The 19,566-nt window shown below is 38.4% G+C and overlaps 1 protein-coding gene and 1 non-coding gene across 4 annotated transcripts in view; both read left to right on the plus strand.

Annotated features, from left to right (window-relative positions):
• SLC44A5 (solute carrier family 44 member 5) overlaps window positions 1-19,566 on the plus strand; it is a 414,665-nt gene that overhangs the window by 88,371 nt on the left and 306,728 nt on the right. The window lies entirely within an intron of this gene.
• Window positions 1,892-1,997, plus strand: LOC125134769 (U6 spliceosomal RNA). The gene has a single exon (XR_007136771.1). It is a non-coding gene; the product is annotated as a U6 spliceosomal RNA (small nuclear RNA).

A 19,566-nucleotide genomic window follows, 5' to 3' on the forward strand; every position in this document is an offset into this window, starting at 1 on the left:
TTATTTTTTTGCTGTTCTCAACATGTGTGATACATGAAAAATTATGACAGGAAAATCATGGAAAATAGTATAGATCTTGGCAAAACCTTGTCCATTCATAGGGAAATACTTGTGTCCTTGTTAGAGTAGAACATGAGCTGTGGCTCCACCAGTGCCATCACTACCAGCAGAAAATATTCAGTAAACATAAAATTACCAGTGAAGTTGTGCTCAGTGTCCCGATATGAGAATCACATCAAGAACAGTAAGCAGGAATTACTTATATAGAATTGATAGATGGACAGAATAAAAACAATAAGCAAATATCTATATATGGGCACTGTGGTTTTCATTGTACTTGAATAAGTTATAAATTAAATTTTGGCATGTGGAGAAGGTTAGTTGTGTGACTGATGTGGATTAGAAATAAAGTTTAGAATTTTCATGTTTCTTAAAATTGGTGCATAATAATAACAGCGTGCTTTTGAGCTCTTGAATTGGTCAGGGGATAAAGCATTTCTTTTTTTTCTTTTTTTTTTTTTTTGCTTTTTAGGGCTGCACCCGCAGCATATGGAGGTTCCCAGGCTAGGGGTCAAATGGGAGCTGTAGCTGCCAGCCTACACCATAGCCACAGCAACACTGGATCTGCGACCTATACCACAGCTCACAGCAATGCCAGATCCTTAACCCACTGAGCAAGGCCAGGGATGGAACCCACAACCTCATGGTTACTAGTTGGATTTGTTTCCGCTGCCCCACAATGGGAACTCCATAGCCACCGGGACAGAACATTAGGACAACGGGCGGGAGAGTGATGGCTGTTCTTCTTCGGAGTGCATTCTTCAAGGCTGCCCCAGACTCTGGCTGGGCCTGGTGCTAGTCCCTGAGGCAAGGATAATGCCTAGCGCTACATTTCAGAACATCTTTTGGCTCCTAGCACCGTGGGGGAGGGGTCAGAGAGAGGAACACCAGTGTTACTATGCATGTAGCTCCAGGGCAATGTATAGCTTCAGGGACAACAAAGAAGAACACCAGTGCTCGAGAGAGAGAACCAAGATGAGACTTGGGTAAATGATTTAGCACCAAAGATTGCCTCAGAGACGAATATTACATTGAATCTGAAACTGTTGTAAATTTTGTCTCCAAGTGCACATGTTAGCAGCAAAGCCAGTAGACATTTAAATGGGGTTTTCAAACTGACACCTTACCCAGACTTACTATTTTAGCCTAAATGGGAGTGCCTCAAATCACTCCTTATTCATCTCTGCTATTGAAAGAAGGTCTTTATAGCATGTCCTAAAGCCACTGAGGATTTATTTGTATTAACATCTTAATTTTGGAGTTCCTGCTGTAGCACAGTGGGTTAAGGATCTGGCATTGTCTCTGAGGGAGTGCAGGTTCGATTCCTGGCCTGGCCCAGTGGGTTAAAGATCTGGTGTTGCCACAGGTATGGTATAGGTTGCAGCTGTGGCTCAGATTCAATCCCCGGCTGACGACTTTTCGTATGCTATGGATGTGGCCAAAAAAATCTTAAGTTTGCTAAATACCAATAATTGCTATGCCTTATATTCACTTTTCTGTTAGGCAATTGCCTGAAAGAAAATGCTTCATTGTAAAATTTAAGAGCTATGTCGTAACTAGTATTTACAGAAGCCAAGAAACTATTTCTACATCTGTGTATCTATATCTACTGTCTAATGGTCATACTCTCAAACATACTGATATTATAGAAAATAGAAATTGACATGTTTGGATAGAGTTAATAAGATTAAAAATCATATAAAATTAAGTATACACCCATACTTTAAAAAATGACTAGGAAATGAAGGTAAGGGCAATAGTACTTCTCTTTCACTGTCAGATCTTAATCAACTATGTTTATCTATCTGTTCATTCTTGGATTTTCTAGGTTGACCTCACTCCTGTAGCTCATATAACAACGATAGAGTATTACAAAGAAGATTAGCATAGCCTGTGTGCAAAGATGACTCACAGATTTGTAAAGTTGCTGTATTTTTGCATAGTTAATAATTTCTGTCTTTGGGCTCTCACGGCACATTGTGCATATCTTACAATAATTGTATTACAATTATTTGTTTACTTCTCTGTTCCTCAAGAGAATTACTAAAAAAAAAAAAAAAAAAAAGGAAATTATTCTTTGTATCTAGAGTGGCTAGCATATTGTGTGGCTTCTAAAAAGCACCCAGAAAATGTTTAGTGAATGCGTAAAAGCTTTGTAGTCTATGAGTAAGAAACATGCAGCAGTTCTTTGTACATATAATGCTAACACAGAAATTAATTCATAAGCAGTTAATCTGGTTTTTTCTCTTCTCACCTTGTCCTTCTGATGACAGAATTTCTATTTTAGTTGTGATGTCCACATGGCCACTTCCTGTTGATAACTAGTGGGCACAACTCAGCTTGATGATGGACAGATGGACAAGCCTGCTGTTATTCTTGGCCATAAGACTGTTCCTGCATTTTCTTTTATTTGCCTCAAATGTGCCTTTCTTCCTCCCCCCACCTTTTTTTGCAGGACTGTACACATTAGCTCCTAACACTGTCTTGCTATATTTGCAATATTAAAGGCTATAAGTAGCTTTGGAAGACAGATAAGCAGAATTATTTTGAGAGGTGCATGATATCTAACACAAAAGAAAAGAACTTGGTGGGAAAAAGGCCATAAAATATTGCTATTATTCAGTTGAAGAGGTGTTGATCTTCTTTTTCTTCTACCACAGTGGGATTGAAATAAAGCTGCAATATATTTCTGGAAAAAAGAAGTCCAGATTATGGTGCCAATTTAAATTGTTCAACTAGATGACTGCACAGAGTTGTAATTCATTTAAATTTTATGTATAATCACATATATAAATAGTAGATGCTTCAAATTAGCAATATAAACTGGAGTTGCATAGATAAGACATTGGCATTTTAATTTTTTAAGCCATATACAACATTCAAAAATATTTTAACATAGATATTTTCTTTACTGGAAAAAAGGAAATGGGGAAAGGAAATGAATATTTATTTCATTTTTATGATGGGTTAGGCATATTTATGCTTTTCCCTATATTTTTCATGTAATCCTCAGAACTGCAAAGTGAAATAAATTTTATTGTGATTATTTATGAAAGATAAAATGTGGGCTCAGAGGTTATAAATAGTTTGCCCATGGTCACAGAGCTAGGAAGTAACAAAACAGATTCCAAATCAACTCTTTTCAATTCTTAAATTTATCCTCTGCTTACTATGTTGGATTAGCCAGCTTAAGTCAGTTTTCAAGGAATTTGGGTTTTTATTATAAATAGTAGTGTTTTGAAGGATTTTACATAATTGTGAATGGTGTTTTGGATGCCAACTAAAACTATTAATGTTATGTGAGATGGGATTCTTGTCCTCTTTTCCAGATGACTGAGTAGTGAGTGGGTTGATTGAAAATGATTCAATAATGTGCTATAGGAAAAGTGATCTCTCAATTTTTGGAAAGACTAGTCTGGATGCAGAGTGTGCAGTGTTTCATAAACATTCTTCTGGAATGACTTGTCTACCTTTTTAGATTGGTCTTGGCTGTTCTGTTTGCCTAAAGGATGTATGCCAGGTCAGCATTGATGGGATGTGACCACAGCTCTTGGTCTTGTTCCTGTTTTGAACTAATTCATGGGGCACCAGTGTCTTGACTGATAAAAGAAGATGAGGGCAGAATCACTCCAGCCTCCTGGGGCTTTCCTAGCTGGCATCAGTCTGTGGCTAGTTTTTTTTTTTTTTTTTTTTTTTCTGAGGTCCACTGAAATTGTTCCTGTGAATATCCAGACCCTAGGAGAATCCTTAAACTGACTTCACTTTTCCATGAAGCTGGGGCTGATCCTGGACTTACTCCGGCTGTTTCGGCATGACTGCCACTCCCTTTCCCCTTTGGTGTGATAGCAGAGTGCATACTAAAGAGAAGGGATTCTGTGTGTTTGCTACTTTCCTCATCCTACCCTCAAATATGAGTTAGGCGCACCCTCTCACTGTGAGAGGACAGGTTCCAGGACCAACTGCTGGTACCATGTAACTAAGTAACATAGTTGCTAAATGGGATTAATTTCTGTGAAGTAACAGAACTGCCAATTGTCATCCTGGTTTCCTTGGGTAATGCAGACAGTGCCAGAGGCAATTTCTAACTGTGTTAGATGATGGTTTTTTTCCCCCCAAAGCAGCCTTCAATTATAGTATGCCTAAAAATGAGAATTAATCAAGACAGAATTATCAATTGACTAGGTAAAAATTGACAAGTGAGTTTCATTCCTACTGAGTTACGAAAGTGATAGTCATATTTGGAAACTGTCTTTTGGAGAGGCTCTGGAGAAATTATAATTCTGAAATGTAGCTTAATTTCCATGGTGAGGAAATGGTTGTTTTGTTACAACATGTTTCTCTCCCTCATCTCTCTTTCATATTCCTTTAAATATATCTGTTTTCCCAAAATTTAAATTTAGTGATTAAACTATATTTAAAATAATTCTTTATCATTAATGAAAGGTCACCTTTAAAACAGTTGATTTAATAGTTTAAGTTATTTCAGGACTGGAGTTGAGCCCAGTTCCTATCAATGAAGATTATTTCCCTTTTCTTTTTCTAGGGCAGTGGAATTAAAATAATCAGTTTTGTCTTTTTCCAGTCACGACACATTCTAGGCTTAGATAAATAAACCCAACTGGAAAATAACAGACTAGCCAGCCCTGTCTATCACTCAACTCAAAGCTGTCATTTTTCGTTTCAGTGGGATATTCATGAGCATTAATATGAAAAGTCTCTGTCAAAGGTTTGCTTTGTGTGTTTTGATTGCTTTAGAATGGAAATGGAAATTTAAATACTGAATTTCAGAAATGAATTATTAGGAGGGGTGTGGATAGAGCCTGGAGGGAGGAGTCAGGAAGCTCTTTCTGAACTTGAACTGCTACCACATAATGTGCCTGGACAAATCACTTGAAGTTTCTTAGCATGTCTCCTTTGCTTCTAGAACTAAGATGGTTCAACTAGGTTGGGATGGCACATAGGTGTCCCATTGTCCACCATCTCTCATCAGTTGATAATGCCTGCCTAAGGGGCTGTGCTGGAGATGAGGTTGAACCTCCTCCAGCTGACAGGAAGCCTGGGAACAAGAACCCCCTTTTTTTTCCCCATATCTGAACTCAACTTCTGGGTCATCTTCTGCTTCTATACTGACTTTCATGATTTATTCTTAATTTTTAACCTCTATACTTGAAGATATTTTGAACATTTTGGGGATTATCTAGTCAAATCTAGGCTGATGTGTATAAAAGTGCTTTGTAAAACGTTGAGCACTCTTGTAGTTATTTGAGGACAACATAGCTAATTAATGGTAAGCTTTCCCATTGTATTTTTTTGGGTCTTCTTCCTCCCTAATTTTCATTAAATGCATGTTGCAAAAATGATGCAGCTTTTTCTTTTCTTTTTTCTTTTTTTTGGTCTTTTTGTCTTTTTAGGGCCGCACCTGTGGCATATGGAGGTTTCCAGGCTAGGGGTACAATCAGAGCTGTAGCTGCTGGCCTATGCCATAGCCACAACAGTGCAGGATCAGAGCCGTGTGTGCGACTGACACCACAGCTCATGGCAACGCTGGATCCTTAACCTGCTGAGCGAGGCCAGGGATCGAACCCTTGTCCTCATGGATGCTAGTCAGATTCATTTCCTCTGGGCCACAATGGGAACTCCAGATACAGCTTTTTAAAAGTAAACTTTCTTAGAAGCTATTCCACTGACATTAAATTAAGCAAATTAAGTATTGTACAGTATAGGCAGTGGACACTGTAGATATCCAGGGAACTAAAGAGCTAGAGTCATCAGGGAGTATCAGGGAATATTAAAAGAAGAGGTAGAACTTGAGCAAGACCTGAATAGGCAGAGGTTAGATAGACAGGCATTTTATTTATTCATTTGTTTTTGGATGTGCCTGCAGCATATGGAAGTTCCTGGGCCAGGGATTGAATCCAGGCCACAGCTGCAACCACAGCTACAGCAATGCCACACTGGGAACTCCAGAAGGGCATTTTTAGGTATGAGACAGAATTTGGATAAAGAATTTAGAATAAGACATAAGTACAATTTGGGACAATAAACAGGAAGTATAAACTGTTAGGTTTCAATAAGGAAAAGTTTGGATTGCTAATAATATTAATATCTGTAATAGTTAATGTTTATTGATTCATTTTCCCATCAATGTTTTTTGAGTATTTCCAATGTGTCAGACCCTGTTCTAGGTACTGGGAATAGAGCTTTTAGTAAAACAGACAAAAATCATTGATTTTTAGAGCTTATATCCTGGGGGTGGTGTGGGGAGAAGACAGATAATAAACCAATAAGTGAAAAATGTAGTATGTTAGAGAGTAATAACTATAAAGGAGGAAAAGAGAGAAGAGGAGGGGACAATGGAATGGTAGGGTGGGCTGCAAGTTTGGATAGACTGGCCAGGGAAGTACTAAATAGGAGGGGAATGACTGGTAATGACCTTGACATGACATTTCAGGCAGTCTGCTAAATGAGTTACAGATACAAACTCATTTAATTTTCACAGCAGCTTTATGAAAGGAGGCACTATTATTATCCTCATTTTATAGATGAGGACCTGAAACGCAGACAACCAAAGTCATCAAAAGTGCACGGCAATTAACTGTAAGAGCTGGGATTTAAATCCAGGAAGTCTAATTCCAGAGCTTATACTTTTAGTCTGCAAGTCTGGATAACCACAGTTCTTTAAAAGGCTGTCAGAGGTCAAAGAATTGATACATTTTAGAGCTGGAGGGACATTTCCTATTGTCTAATCCCAGTGCGTTTTCATATTTTGTAGGTACAGCCCGAAAAAGCAAAAAAAAAAAAAAAAAGCAAAAAAAAGTCCCAGATTTATAAGCATTCTAGCCCCAGTGATCTTAGACTTCCTGAATTTAGTATCTGTTACTTATCTGTCCAACCTTTCCATCACTGGTGCAGGTATGTGACTTTAATACTGACTCACTTGCATTGCCTAAGCCCTATTTGGAAAGAGGCATAAATTTGTGGGTTCTGTTAGTGCTGGTCTGGGAAAAACATTCAAGAGTTAGTTGCTTTGTTATGTCTGATGGAAATGAGATACTAGAAATGTCAGGGTCACTGGTAATGTACTGAAGTAGGAATAGAATCAGGAAGTATGACTGAGAACAATTACCAAGTGATGAAAGAAGAAACATAGTGTTGATTGACAATTATGAAGCACAGCATCTGTCAGCAAATTCATAGTCAAAAAGAAGCAAATGAACAGATCCATTTGGGAACTAGGGCTGTGTTAGGACAGTCCAGAATGGCTTTTCTACAGTTTATTTCCACTGATGTCCTTCTTGAAAATTCAAGGCCCATTTTAACCCTGACAGGTGTATTCTGCCATATTCTACAACTCAGTGTATTTGATTTTAAATTATAACTCTCCAATAAATTACCAATATTGTGGATATAGTATTTGGATATATTTTGTTTACTGTTTACTTTCCTGTATCCTTGACATGAAGTTTCACTTTATTTTTGGTAGCAGAATACTAACTATTCTTAGCCCTAAGAGGAATGAAAATGATACCCTTGCTTTGGGCAGTAAGCCACATCACTTTATGTATTTTTTCTTTTCTGTTATTAAGCCAATGGAAAGTATTTTTTATTTGGATCTATCCCTCAAATGCTCAAAGGCTTTATTTTTTATTCCCTTTTCCTGACATTTAAAAAATGTCATTTCTTGAAAAATCAAGGAAGTACTCTTATTTCCATTTATGACATTAGTTTAACTTTTCTTAGCAATTTTTCTCTTGAAAAATTTAATATTACTTTAGTGGGTAAACAGATATGTAAACATTTCAAATCTGATTCAATTCTGTTTCCCTGTATTGAACCCTTAGTTGACAGAATTTCTTATACTTTTAGGAGAAATTTTGGAGAGTCAGAAAAAAATTAAAAGCCAGGAAGAATATATTGAATTAAGTAGTCTTTGATTTCAGAAACATCTAGAGGGGATTAGTATAGTTTCAACCCCCTTTTTTCCATCTCTAAAATCTATAGCTTTAGAACAGTATAACCAGAATGATGATCTGGAGATCCTGTAAGCTGCTAAGTCATCCAAAAGAAATTCAGTTTCTCTAATTTTACTAGATTTCGTAAGGCAGAAAAGTAGATGGATTCATTAGAGAATACAGAGAGATTGGCAGCTCTGGGAGGCATGCTAAGGTGCTTGGTGTGTCCTATGGTCAGACTAACAGTTGTGGGTGATACTGTTTACTAGGCAATCCTGAGTCTTCAGTGGAGGGGCACAGGTGAGATTGTGGTAGCTGAGTGATTGCCTCTCAATAGGCAAAGAGAACCATAGGTGGGTACTATGGGCGTACCACCTGCTGAATTTTGGACAGCGTGGGTAGCTTGTGCCAACTATACACCCTTATGGGCATAGGGAATTGCCTAATAGAGGCAGCAATTGTCCCCCATGCTGAAAGTAATTCACTAATGAGCCTTACTTAACATACATGCTAAGGATTGCCAATGTTTATTTTAGAAAGATTTTCAACAAGGATTGGAGCTGGAAATTCGAATTAAGCCCTGACTTAGTAAATGATCTCATCAGCTAAATATTTGTATGACATCCATTCAAAAAAGTAGTTATCAGACATCGTCAGATGCCTGATTCTGTGCTCGCTGTTAATAGCAGGGCAAAAAAGTAAACATTGTCATGACCATTATATTGCTTGCCAACTAGAGTGGGATGCACACAAGTAAACAAGATAACATAGTACATTCTGTGCCATGATAGGAGAAATACAGTGAACCATAGTAAGATCCAGAAGGGGCTACTAACTTTTGGTTAAGCAGTCAGGTATGAAAGAGACATCTACATGAGGGATGAATAGGCATCCCTAGGATAGACCACTAGGAGCTGGGGCAGCAAAGAGCACTCTGGGTAAGGGAAAAAAGCATATACAAAAAGAGAGAAAAATCATCATAAAGAATGTTCTGTTTGGAGCATATAGATCTTAAGAGGAAGGGGAAGTGACTAGAACTGAGGCTAGAGAAGTAAACAGAGTCTAGACCTGAGGGGTTTTGTAAAACCTTGGCTTTATTCTAGATAGAAGGGAGAGCCACTGAACAGTTTTCCAGCAGAGAAATGAGTAGATGTGCATTTTAAGATAATGATCTGGCAGCATTCAAGACTGAGTTGGAGGGAGATAACACTGGAGACAATGAGAGCCCTGGGACAGTGTTGCAGAACTTGATGTAAGAGGAGATGGTAGCCTGTGTTTGACAGATGATGTCATTCTTAATGGCTGGTATTTTTGTTTCTGGAACAGTAGACATTAACATTATTTACTTTTACTTTTATAAGATTAAAGGGTTTATATCATTCTTTAACTCAGTATTTCCCATTTTATAATTCTTCAAGGAACCATTGTATCCTCTTTCTCACATCTTTGTAAATGATTGTAGTTTTGTAGCTTCCTGAATATTCTCTTGCCAACATGTTTTCCACTCTTGACATATATGTCTTTTCCATCTTTTGTCATTGTGGTTTCTTTTTTCAAACTTGAGGTCGAAGAACTGATGTTGAGAGAGAAGTAATTACAATTCTACTGACTAGATCTCCATTGTCACAATTGTGGAGAAACTGAGGTTTCCTGGAAAGGACTGATAGAAAAAAAACTTCAGTGGTTCTCGGCACAGAAAGGAAAGAAAATGGTTTATTTAAAGGCAAACAGTTCTTGTAGAGGAGAGGAGGCTTGCAGTACAGCAGTCAATATCATGGGATTAGAAAAGACCAACTTGGATCAACCCCAAAGTGCAGAAAGTAATTAGGGGCACAAAAGGCACATAATACATGTCAGATTCAAAAGAGAAGCTGCAAAATTACATAGTGAAGTTCTGACTTAAAATTGACAGAATGTGCAAAGGTGGAAAATGACAAAAACATTTCACGTAAGACTTAAAGTGCTGCGATATCACAGCAATAGTACATGGGACACAAAAGGTCAGTGGACAGCCTGGAAAGGTTTCTAATGGATGGCAAGGGTAATCCATCGCTTGCAGGGGCCTTGTAGACACTGATTAAAAAAAGTAAAATTAAATGAATTCTTTGCCTCAGTGCTCCCAAAAAGCCCAGTCTTGCTAAAAAGAGAAATCAATTTAAAATGACAGATGTAAAATTGTTCCTTGGAAAAGTTACCAATCAGTAGATGGTCAAGAAGTTGAAAAATTTGAATTCTCATATAGGACTAGATATGCTTTCTTCCAGGGTTGGTGGCATCCAGGGCTGAAAATTTATTCTGAGGTTTAGAAACTCTTAAAAAAAAAAGTGTTATGTTGCTCTTGTCAATTTTATCCCAAGTCACCCTATGTAGGCCATTTATCGTGCTTTTTTTTGGCTTTCTGTCCATGTATTAGAGTATGACACATGTCCTTGTCAGGTAAAACAAAGGGAAACATCAAGACAACATGTAGAATCCCAGCAAAAAGAACTTTCCAACCTAGTACATGCTTTTTTGTTTGTTTTGCTTCATTTTTAAGGGAAATATGCTTGTTGCTGTAGAGTTGGAAGAATGGGTATTGCTCACTCTGGAAATCCTTGTCTTAATTGGTTTGGGCTGCTATAACAGAAACACAGTCTACTCAAAGAACAAACTTTTATTTCTCACAGTTCTAGAGGCTGGGAAGTCCAAGACTTTCCAGAAGACTGGCTTGTAGATAGCTGCCTTCTTCCTATATCAGAGAGAGGAGAGGGAAGAGAGAGAAGGAGAGAGGAGAGAGGGATGAGAGAGGAAAGAAGGATGACAGAGAGGAGAGAGGGATCAGAGTGTGGACTTCAACCTTAACCTAATTACCTCTCAAAGGCCCCATCTCCAAATACCATCACATTAAGGATTAGAATTTCCACCTAAAATTTAGAGGATAGCATCTTCAGGGAGACAAATTTTCCCCAAAGACAGCAATTGTTCTTTCTTACTTGCATGATAAAATCAGGATTCAAAGAATGGATATGCCTCATGTGAAAACAGAGGGGTTTCCTGTTACCCTCTCTGAAAGGATTCAGAAACAGTTTCATATCAAAGTGTTTTTGCAAGTCAAAAGCAATTGGATATTGGCAATATCATATAGTTCAACCTAATATACGTAGGTGAGGGACCACTACATGAGGGTTGGTATCATTTTTCTAGGTTCATTCCCATTTTCCTGTTTTCCCATTTCCATTGTCATTAGAAAGTAGCCTCAAACAAACACATGATAAAAGATTTTAAATGTGCATATTTTCAAGGACAGAAAAACAAAGGAAGCCTTGGGGACACAGAGTGCATAATGGTAACTATCACCAGGGAGAAGAAGGTGGCTGTGGGTCTGGGCACAGCTACAAGGAAACAAGGGCAAGACTGGGCCTGAGAAAGCTACTCAGAGACTCGGCTTGAAGGGACCATATGGGATTTCCCAGTTCCCTGTATTTTCCTGAGAATAATTAACTGTGGGACCTGGCATAGGTTAGTTGTAAAACAGCTTGGCTCTAGAATCAGATAAGCACTGAATCTGAGTCCTGTCGCAGGAAGGAAGTTAGTTGCTGTTTGATCTATGCTCTCTTCCCATTATGCCCAGGGAGACAGGACCACAAGAGATGGAGTAGATAGAGAAGGTGGTAGCACCTGAGGGTGAACAGGAGGGGAAATGAAGTGTATATGGCAGAACTGAGGAAGTCAATGGAAGTGGACCATGCAGAGCTGGTCTGAAGTGATGTGGAGGATTCTGAATGCCTGGGAGGCTCTTGGGAGTTCTCCAATTCTATATTAACTGTTAAACTTCCTGTCCCAGAAAGATGATGATCAATCTGGGATTACTAATTATATTATTTAAATGTAATTTTACTTCAAATGTCATTACATTACTTTAAATATAACTTCTTTCCCCTGCACTTTCTATTTAAACATTTTTCAAGTATATATCTTGGCTCAACAGTTGTTCATATTTTGTCATATTTGCTTTGTATGTATACGTTCTGAATGCCTTGAAAATAAGTTGTAGATATCATGATATTCACTGTAAATATTTAAAACAATTTTGTAATTAGAAAGTTTTTCAGAGGTTCCCGTCGTGGCTTAGTGGTTAACGAATCTGATTAGGAGCCATGAGGTTGGGGGTTCGATCCCTGGCCTCGCTCAGTGGGTTAAGGTTCTGGCATTGCCGTGAGCTATGGTATAGGTCACAGACGCGGCTCGGATCTGGCATTGCTGTTGCTGTGGCATAGGCCGGCGGCTACAGCTGATTCGACCCCTAGCCTGGGAACCTCCATATGCTGTGTGGCTGTGGCCCTGGAAAAGACAAAAAGACACATACACAAAAAATTTTTAAATTGACGTCATATTGGTTTATAACATTACATAAGTTCCATGTGTACAACATTTTATTTTTACTTCTGTATACACTACAGTGTGCTCAACACCAGAAATTTTGTTTCTATCCATCACCATGCAATTGATCTCCTTTAGCCATTTTGCCCTCACTCTACCCTTTCTCTTTGGTAACCCTTATTCTGTTCTCTGCATCAATCACTGTAAATATTTTATATAACCACAATACAGTCATCACATCTAAGACAATTAAATGTCCTAATAACTTTTCCTGATCAAGTGGGACTTAACTGAATTTATTCCTAAAGAAGTAGATACATTTGTAATTTAAAAAATTATTATAGCAATTTTGAATATAAAACAAATATCAGCTGTAATCTTAATAGCCAGGAAACCAATGTTAACAATTGATATATTTTGCATTCATTTTTTAAAGCCTATAGGATGTATATTACAAAATCTAAAACAAATTTTTATATCCAGTCTTTTAGAGTTAGTATGTTATTATTGCTTTACTATGTAAAATGTTCTTTAAAATATTTTTGTTGATTACATACCATTTCATAAGAATGTACCCTCATTTCTGTGGCTGTGGTGTGGGCCAGCAGCTACAGCTCTGATTGGACCCCTAGCCTAAGAACCTCCATATGCTGTGGGTGTGGCCTGAAAAAGACAAAAAAAAAAAAAAGAATGTGGCATACTTTATTTCCATCTTCATCTATAACCAGGCGACCATGCATTCTGGTTTGTCTAGGGAAGTCCTTGTGTATGACTATTGTCCTAGCAAAATTATTAAAGCAGCCTCCTTTACTCCTAGAATTATCTCAGTTTGGAAGACAAATTATATAGTCACCTTTCCTGTAAACACTCAACAAAATTGACCATTTGCTATTTTTAATTTTCTACTCTATTTACTCTTACCTAGATCTTTGAGTATATTTCCTGTTATTTCATGAAGGTATATTCCTAGAAATGAAGTTATTAGATCAAAGAGTATGAATGTTTTTGTCTACATATTGCCCTGATTCTATTTGTTAAATAAAATACTATGCTATTAATTGGAATCAAGACACTTATCTGCTTTCCACTTTGAATATTTTATATTCTTTGAGGAGGGTCTCTCAATGGCAAAATTAATATTTTGGCCCAGAGAATTCTTTTTTGTAGAGGGCTATCTGTGCATTGTAGTATGATTTAGCCCCACCCTTGGCCTTTAGCTCCTAGATGCTAGCAGCATCCACCCCAGTCATGACAATCAACAAATGTCCAAATGTCCCCTTGGGGACAAAATAGCCCTCAGTTGAGAACCACTGGCTCAGAAAATATATAGGAACAGTAACAGCAACATCTTCCTTATCTGGCTTATTTGTCTTAAGCTGTGAGGTTTCTTCTTTTCTTTTCTTCTTTTTAGGGCTGCACTTGCAGCACATAGAGGTTCCCAGGCTAGAGTCAAATCTGAGCTGCAGCTGCTGGCCTATGCCACAGCAACACAGGATCCAAGCTGTGTCTGTGACCTACACCACAGCTCATGGCAACACCAGATCCTTAACCCACTGAGCGAGCTCAGGGATCGAACCTGCATCCCCATGGACACTAGTCAGGTTTGTTTCCACTGTACCACAATGGGAGTCCACAAGGTGTAGATTTTTGATAAAATAATTGCTTATTTCATATACTGGAAGTGGTAAAATTTACTTGCTCAAGATTACATGACCAAAAGTGGCCAAGTAGAAATTTGAACCTAGGTCTGTCTGTCTTCAGAATCTTAACCGTGTCCTGTTCCCTGAAGGGCTCATATGGGGAAAGAAGTATTTTCTCTTTAGTAAATTTCTGGCAGTCATTTGGGAGCTGTTTGATTGTGACCAAGATAGTTCTTAATTATTTTTATCATCTATAAATAGGATTGACTGTGTTAATAGTAGGTGCCCACACTTAGACTTGCATAGGGTTTTTATAACCATTTGCTAATGAGTCTGCAGGGCTAAAAGGGGAACTAAATGAAAGGGAGCTGATTATCTTTTCCTCTTTCTACTTTCAAAAGCTGTTCTCTCTGTTTTCTCTCAATGTTGATGACTTGTACTGTGAAGAAGGGAATGGGAGACAGGCTCCTCATCACTGACAAATGAAGGAAGTACAATTTAAGTCACTGAAAGAAATGTTGATCCTTCGTTTTATCGTCTATCTTGAAAGCTGTTCTGAATAAGAAAGCCATCTTTAATATCTGAAAGTAGAACGACTGCATATGTAGTTTAGTTCTAGGTTGTTTAGGGACAGGTTCTAAGATGTAGGACTGGTAAGTGGGGAGAGGACCAGACTGGAGAGAGTATTTTCCATACCTTCTTGTGCTGGAGTTAGTTCACCTGTACTGCCAATGAATGCCTAGAGGATGATGGGGTGGTAGGGGAATCTAGTGGGTATCCTAACACTGGAGAAGAATGTTTGGCTTAAGTTTAGCAGCTAAACACAGTTTGTAATCTTAAAGACCGTAGTCTCAGGAATCATGGCTGGACTAAAACTAACTTTATTTAGACTATTCTCATTCTAAATTTTGGATATCACTGATTGCGGAGGCTCTCGAAAAGCGGAGAAGCACTGTGACAGAATCACTTTTCCTCCAGAAGATGCTAGGCCAGGAGAGAAAAAGAGGGTCCTAAATCTGAAATACAGGGAGTTCTCATTTAGTCTTAAACTATTCCTGACTTCCAAGTATGCTACTTTACGTTTTGTAGTAGTCTATAGTTTTTAAAACGTTTCCAAAAATAATAGCTCTTGGACCACCTTAAGAGGCAAGTCAGGCAGATGGTTCAGAAGAAGAAATCACACATGGAGAAGCTGTATTGTCTTCCCAGCTTTGTAGAATTAGGAATGACAGAGGATCCTTGATTCCTATATGTCAGTGTTGTCTCTACTCTACCCAATGCTTATGTAGTTCCAGAGGTTATACATCTTCTCTTTTTTTAGATTCTGTGGTTTTGCTGAAATTTTAAACCAGTCAATCTGTAAGTGGTTTTTAAAATAATGATTATTATGTGGTTGCCTTCCCCCAAATTCAAGGCAAGTTTTCAGAGTATGCCCACTATGTTCTCTGAAAGGTGGGTGCTACCCCTACTCTCTTTTTTAATGTTTCTCTTTTATGTCCTTGTGTAAGGCTGAGCAGACTTTATTGCTGTACATATATCACATTTTGAGTTTATGATAGCTTTTCCGTAAATGGGTTGGATATTATTGTGTTTCAACCCCTGTGACCCTGCATCAGGACAACCCGGCTCTGGGATATATTGCTGAATTGTAATTTAAAAACCCTTGGCCCTTCTTCCTGTCAAGCAAACTTGAACACAGCATAGTGTTGTCTTCAATAGGACAGAGTTAAAATTTCTTCTTAAAAGTAAAAGATGGATATTTGAAAAACAGTGTTTGCTTAAAATAGCTCTCTGCTCTTCTCCACTGTCTTTAGATTGCTCGTAATGTGTTAAAGTATAATGTAAAGTGGAACTACTTTATCTTGGTGCTATTTTAACTTATATGTCTTAACTACTCATGAGTCTTTTTGACCCAAATTATTTTCTGTCCTAACCAGCTTTCTTATAGCTTGCCATTGCTAGCTTGAATTCTTAGTATTAATCTTTATCCCTCCCTGCCTTGTTCCCTTCTTTTTCTCAGCCTTTCTCCCTTCTTTCCTTCCTTCCTTTTTGTTTAAATGCTCAGCTTTATTACCAAGGACACAACCTCAGACACTTCATTCAGTCCTTATATCTTAAGAGATTTTACCTATATGTATTTTTGAAGCCACAATTGATTGGTTGGTTAATTGCAGAGCACCACTCTCCCTTTCTATTATTTTCTATCCGTTTATTCATCCATTGATCAAGCCATCCATCTATCTCCATCTCTGAGAAATAGGAAGCCTATATTTAGCATGTGTATTAGCCCAAGAGTACAATTTCAGGATTTGAAGTTCAAAAGTATTCTTAAATTGAGCAAGTTTAAATGATTTTGGAATTGACCTGCCCACTCCATTTTGAGACTGTTTTATCATAATATTATCTTTTAAGTTTCTTATACAACTAAGTACCCATAATTTATGGGTCTTTGGTGTCAGAAACTGACGTCTTTTCTTAAGAGATTGAAATTTACAGTCAATTCAGGCCATACATAAAAAATGCCTTCTGTGTGTATCCAGGTTTATTTTGATGATTTATCTTTATGATGCCACAATGCAGATCTAAAGATTGCTTTTCTAAAGAAGTCATTTAATATATGACTGTATATTTATTTTAAATAATTTGGATCATATGATATACAAAGTCTGGCATCTTTTTTCTCTTAAAACTATATGCTGAATATTTTCCTATTTCTCTAAATATTCTTTAAGGATGCTATTTTCAACGGCTTCGTAATTTTCTACTGGGTGGATATCCCAGATTTATTGGAAATTTGAACATTTCCTGGAATTTAAGCTACTCACAGTGGCATCACCTGAGGTTTAAAGTGACAAAAACTTATGTGTGAAATCATATACATTTATAAACAAGACCTGTCAGTTATTTCTTTTATTTTTATTTTTATTTTATTTTTTTTGTCTTTTTGCTATTTCTTGGGCCACTCCCGCGGCATATGGAGGTTCCCAGGCTAGGGGTCAAATCGGAGCTGTAGCCACCGGCCTACGCCACAGCCACAGCAACGCAGGATCCGAGCCGCGTCTGCAACCTACACCACAGCTCACGGCAACGCCGGATCGTTAACCCACTGAGCAAGGGCAAGGACCGAAACTGCAACCTCATGGTTCCTAGTCAGATTCGTTAACCACTGCGCCACGACGGGAACTCCAGTTACTGCTTTTAATGTATGTTTTCCCTGTACTTGTTGCTTCAACATCCTTCTAGAATCAGGACTTAGGATTTAAACTCCCAGAAATAAAAAGGTAGTTCCAGAACTTCTTACTTTAATAAGCATGCTCACTGCTTTAAGATATTTGGGAAATCTCAGAGAAATCCAATATAAGAGATGGGCCCCATTTGGACTCCAAATTGAAATTTCTTTATGCACTTGGTACCCATACTAGGGGGAATGTTGGGAAGTTAGTTTCAGGAAAAGATATTTTTGAAAATCAACTTTTATTTATTTATTTTAAATTTTTTTCTCTTTTTTTGGTCTAATTTAGGGCCATACCCTCAGCATACGGAGCTTCCCAGGCTATGAGCTGAATTGGAGCTGTAGCCACCGGCCTATCCCACAGCCACAGCCACAGCAATGCAGGCTCTGAGCCACATCTGCAACCTACACCACAGCTCACAGCACCACTGGATCCTTAACCCACTGAGTGAGGCCAGGGATCAAACCCGCAACCTTATGGTTACTAGTCGGGTTTGTTAACCACAGAGCCATGATGGGAACTTTGAAAATCAACTTTTAAAAGACATGGTGGCAGTTCCCTGGTGGCTTAGTGGGTTAAGGATCCAGCTTCATCACCTTTATGGCTCCGGTTACTGCTGTGGTGCAGGTTCAGTCCCTGGCCCACGAACTTCCACATGACTCAGGCATGGCAAAAAGAAAAGAAACAGTGACTCCATAACTGTTGATGTTTGGGAAGTACTCTCTTTTTTATGAGTATATTTGTTTTTATTTTTCCTTTTCCTTTTTTAGTTTCTCCTCGTTTAGTCTGTTTCTGTGTGCTCTTGCCTTATTCAAACGTGCCCTCTACTTCTCTGAGATCATTTCTTTCCTGCACAGGTCAGACATATTGTCAGCTATCTCACTGGAGTCAAAGTCACCCAAACATAAATCCTCATCTGTTCATCTCTTGTTTTTCTTCTATCCTTGTGTGTTGCCATTTTCTTCCCCACTTTCATATTCCATCTTTTGTTTTCTTTGTCTGCTTGCTGCTGTACTTCTACTCTAACTTTCTTGGGTCATAAAGTCTCTTTTTCATTCAGTGCTATAGCTGCTCCTTTCGTTTGGTTGGGCTTTGGTATCCGGGCTGCTTCTCTGTGTGTGTGTGTACTAATATGTGCTTCACCTTGGCTCTCCTCATTTGTGTGCCTGAATTTCTGCAGTAGCTTCTGAAACATCCTATGTAGACTCATAGAGGGCAGAGAAATTGGAAGGAACGGGGAGGGACCGCTACTGTAGTCACTGATGGAATAGCAGCTCCAAATGTAGATTCACTTAGAAAAGAGGTTAACTGAAAAAGAGAATTTTCCCTCACATGCTGCTCCTATTGGGACTGGCATATGCATACTGTGGTATATGGAATGACTGGCCAACAGGGAACTGTGGTATAGCAGAGGGAACTCTACCCGATATTCTGTGATAAGCTATATGGAAAAAGAATCTGAAAAAGAATGGATGTGTGTATATGTATGGCTGAGCCACTTTATCGTATAGCAGAAATCATCACAGCAATGTGGATCAACTATATTTCAATAAAACTTTAAAAAATGAAAAAAAAAAATAAAAACTTTTCTGGTGGGAGTTCCCACTGTGGTACGGTGGGCTGAGGATCTGATTGCAGCAGCTTGGGTTGCCATGGAGGTGTGTGTTCGAGTCCTGGCCCAGTGCGGTGGGTTAAAGGATCCAGCGTTGCTGCCAGTTGAGGCCCAGATTCATTCCCTGGCCCAGAAATTTCCATATGCTGCGAGTGCAGCCATTAAAAAAAAAAAAATTCCCTGGCTTAAATCCAGAGATTCATCATTGTTTTCAAAGTAGATCTCTACAAATAGACTGGTCCTCCAAGTGTGATTATTTATAGAGCCACACCTTATTCTTCCCATAAACAGAATTGCCTGTTTTGGAGACTTATGGTAGGGGAGCTATTCTAGGAGGCAGCTGCTTAGAGTCCCTTTGAAATAAGTTTTAAGAATTTCACACACATGATGTCCTTCAGTACTCCATGTGACAAAAATGGTCATTTAAGAGCTCCTACCCCAGCTTGCAAGAAGAGAGGGTCAAAGAGACTATTTGACAAAATATATCATAGGGCTAATACCTGCCGTGTATTGAGCTGGAGGTTGGGAAGTTATAGGTGAATGGACATGCATGGTACCTGCCCTGGTCATAGTCTGACAAAGATTTGCCTTCATTCATCACTTTGTTCATTTATTTATGAAACATGAATGAACAAATTCTCAGACCTTGATCTCAGGTAGTTCACAGCCAAACCGTTGCTTTTCATGAGTTTCATGAGTTCATGGGATCT

Source organism: Phacochoerus africanus, chromosome 8 (assembly GCF_016906955.1).
Source record: "Phacochoerus africanus isolate WHEZ1 chromosome 8, ROS_Pafr_v1, whole genome shotgun sequence".
In the NCBI taxonomy this organism is placed as follows: domain Eukaryota; kingdom Metazoa; phylum Chordata; class Mammalia; order Artiodactyla; family Suidae; genus Phacochoerus; species Phacochoerus africanus.